Source organism: Mus pahari, chromosome 3, assembly GCF_900095145.1.
Source record: "Mus pahari chromosome 3, PAHARI_EIJ_v1.1, whole genome shotgun sequence".
Lineage (NCBI taxonomy): Eukaryota > Metazoa > Chordata > Mammalia > Rodentia > Muridae > Mus > Mus pahari.
The window spans coordinates 7,627,267-7,631,428 of NC_034592.1; positions in this window are offsets into that span (position 1 = coordinate 7,627,267).

Here is a 4,162-nt window from a genome sequence, read left to right on the forward strand (position 1 = left end):
TCTCTCTCTCTCTCTCTCTCTCTCTCTCTCTCTCTCTCTCTTAAAAGCCAAGTACAGAAGCAATCTTTCCAAGCTTGACTGTTTGAGTTCTGTATTCAAGAGAAAGGGTGGTTGCATCCCATTTGAACCACTGTTTCTATGTATCCACCCTTGAAACTGTACCTCCAGTGTCATAAAGCACAGTTATGAAGTCTGGGGTCAGTATTGTGGAGTGTAACTCTTCCCTAACATGGACCACACATATATCTGTTAGAACTTTTGCCTGTAGTCTGTCCATACACATCTTCTCTTTCCTCTCCTTTCATTGGCTTCTCGAGAAAGCATCTCGTGGTGTGGAATTGGAATCCACATGATTGTGCTTTTGTTTTGATTACAGAAGTTTACCTCTATTCCAAAGAAAGGGAAAAATTGTGACTTAAAGAAACAAAGGCTCAGGCTGAGAGTGCAATGAATTCTGCAACTCTAACTGACAGCAGCCATGAAGGATAAGGTGTGGTAGGTTAGGTTCAGGGTGAGTGGTAACTAGTACTGAGGAATTGGTTTCTGGGTCCTCAGTCTGGAGACAAGCACCACACTGCTGTCAAGGGATCAGATCTCAACAGTTTCCTTCAACCTGTAAAAGTTCATCTGAGAAAGTGTGGCACAAAGGCCTCAAGGGTCTGCATAACAGTGGGTTCTGCCTTTTTCAGCCTAATGTCACTGGCTGCTTTTCTTTAGCTAACAAAGAACCACTATGCCATTTCCCTCTGTAAGTGAGGCTGGACTTTCTAAGCCCTTGACAGCACTCTTGCTAATGACACAGTACCCACTGCCCTTCTCCTGGAAGGATTAATGTACCTCAACCCCCACCCACATGACCATCTACCCGATTGTTGACCTCAGTCTTATGCAGGCTTTTCATTCTGCAGGAAGATGACTTACTCTCTGTGTTCTGTTATTGTATATCTACTTATCATTTCTAATTCTACTAGGTTTCCTCCCCTGGACCCTGTGTTTGACACCTTCAATCCATGAGCAAAACTCTTTCCAGAGCAAGAAATACTGACTATGGGGTGAGTGAAACGACTTGGTAATCAATATGTTTGTGTTTCCAGTATATCTGTCTCAGTATCTTGAAAAATTAATATATTTTCCTCTAAGTTTTTATGGTAATATTTATAGGTTTCAGGTGCTGTGTTTCTTTTGCTGTGTCAGATCTGCACAATCATGTCTTTTAAAATTGAGTTAATCCTCTCTGATAGCTTTGGAATGAATGTTCACTTTCATAGATATAGCATGAGATATAAATTGACACTCAAGATATCAAGAGGCTTTTTAAATCTATCCTCTGAGTTGTCTGGCATCTTTTTTGTTACATATGGAATAAACCCAGGGTGATAAAAGATTCTTCTCATGATGTGAAGGCTCATGGTGGAGTGTTTATGGGCACAGTGAAATTCCTGACTTGCAGCCACATCAAGACATTGGTTTTCTACTGTTTTTTATCAGATTTCTGCAGAGGCACCATGGGAGCCAGATTGCCTGGGGCACAGAGTTCAGCTGCACCAATAGCTAGTGAGGGGGATTTTACCAGGTAACACAGATGCACATTTTCACAGTAAAGATGTGCCAGTGCCCTCTGCTTTTGCATCCCAGCAGGAAGGCTCTAATTGAAACAAAAAGACCCACTTATCACATGACATTAAGAAGAATCCAGGCAAGAGAAAGGGATATGAATCCAAATGGTCCGTTCTCCATCTTACTTTATGCCATTTAACTGTCTGTCAAAGCAGTGGATACCATCAAACAGAAGTATTCTAACTTGAGGTTCAGTAAGTTCTTCTTTCTTGCTTAAAATGATCAGGCTTCTTTTCTTGACCCATTTATATAATGTTATTGCCAGAGAGAGAGTATAGGCCAGGATATGGTAGAGTGGAACATTTGGTCAGTAAATATCTAGTGAGCATCTAATCAGTTCAAGTGGCAGGTTCTCATTAAGATTTGAGGCCCTCTTAAATTTGCTTTCTAAAGGAGGTGAGGAGTCAGCAAACATGTAGGTGTTCTGGTTTGTTGTATCAGTAATAGAGTGCTTACTTAGCATGGGCTCAGTCCCTAGTACTTCCAAACAAAAATCAGAGAGATATGTCAGATGATAAATATATTGGAGTCAAATGAATCCCAGAGCATAGGCAAGTCACACAATGAAAGGTACTGTTTGAACAGGGTATTCAGAGAAACCCTTACTGGGAATATAGTATTAGGAAGTGATACACAGAACTAAGAGTTAGAGATATGATCTGTCTCAGACGAAGTTATGGGGATTGGATCTAGCAGATATGATGAGCAATTCATGGACTATTTTGGAGGCAGAAGTAGTGGGGATATTTTTCCATGTTGAGTGTGAGATATTAATGGGAAAAGTGGTCAAAATGATTCTAAAGTCTTTGGCAAATACATCTGAAGAATGGAGTTGTCCGTTGCTTCGACAAAGAATACCTCAAACAAACAAAACCAAGACTAGAGAGAGTAGAATTAGAAATTCTGTCTTAGAGCTATGGAGGTGGAAATATTTACTAAATATCCAAATGCAGAGATCAATCATCAGTTGGGTATTCAAGTCTGGAGTTCAAAGGCGTGGTCTTTAATGAAGGCATACAGTGGAGGGTTTGGATCCTGAGCAGCATTCACAGCTGAGGCTAGAAGGACCATCACAGTAGGAACCAGCTCTCCAATTCTCACATTCTTCCTTAAGAATTCTTTAATGGGAATGAAGTAGTTCTCACCCATTGATATTTTTAGGAATCTCTAAATAGGGTCAATACAGATTAAGTGAATCTGCCTTAGAAAGCAAATGTGGCTGAAGACAGCAGAAGTCATGAGATAGAGTCCAGAGCACGCTAAAGGGTATGGAGATGGGTGATAACCAGGGAAAAGAAGCATCTACAGTAAGACAGGAGGAAAATAATGAGAAATAAGTTCTGAAATCCAGGTATAGCTGATTAAAAATGACAGTGACTAATTATATCAAATGTTACAAGCAGACCCAATGAACAAGAACTGAGAATCTGCTACTTAGCCACATGATGTCCATTTTGGCTTTACAATAGCAGTAGCAATTTTTAATGAGATGATGGCTTGATGAGGTAAATTAAAGAAAGAATGGGGTTCTTCCAGTCAGTGGGGCTCTACCTTGGGGACAATCTCAGTGGACAGTCCCATGGTCCCCAGAGGAGAGGAATCTCTACTCCTGGGTACTCTAACACACCCTGGATCTTAGGATTACAGGGACCCAGAATCCCTGGAGCTTGGTCACACCAGGATCTCAGGGTCTCAGAGGCAGCTTGACTTCCAGAAACTCTGACACACCCAGAATCTCAGGATCACAGGAGCCTGGAATCACAGGATCATAGTGAAAGCTAGTCTCTGAGGAGCTACAACTCAACTGGGATTACAGGATGGACAAGCTCCAATCACATATAGTGAGAGCAGAGAGCACTTAAGATATTCAGATGGTAGGAAGCAAACATAACAACAGAAACACCAGAATCCAAGGCTATTTGGCATTGTCATAACCCAATACTCCCTCCATAGCAAGTTCTGGATACACCACCACACCAGAAAAGAAAGATATGGATCTAAAGTCACTTCTCATGATGATGATGATGATGCAGGAGTTTGAAAAGGACATAAATAACTACCTTAAAGAAGTACAGGAGAACACAGGTAAACAAGTAGAACCCCTTAAAGAGGAATCACAAAAATCCCTTAAAGGATTACAGGAAAACACAACCAAAGAGGTGAAGGAATTGAACAAAAACATCCAGGATCTAAAAATGGAAGTAGAAACAATAAAGAAATCACAAAAGGAGACAATTCAAGAGATAGAAAACCTTGGAAAGAAATCATGAGCCATAGATGCAAGCATCACCAACAGAATAAAAAAAGATGGAAGCGAGAATCTCAATGGCAGAAGATACAATAGAAAACATTGACATGACCATCAAAGAAAATGCAAAATGCAAAATATCCTAACTTGAAATATCCAGGAAATCCAGGACACAATGAAAAAAACCAAACCTAAGAATAATAGGTATAGAAGAGAATGAAGATTTCCAACACCAGGTCACCTAGGGCTCTGATACGGCAGACACCACCATGGTCCCTAGCAGACTGCCCAAGCATT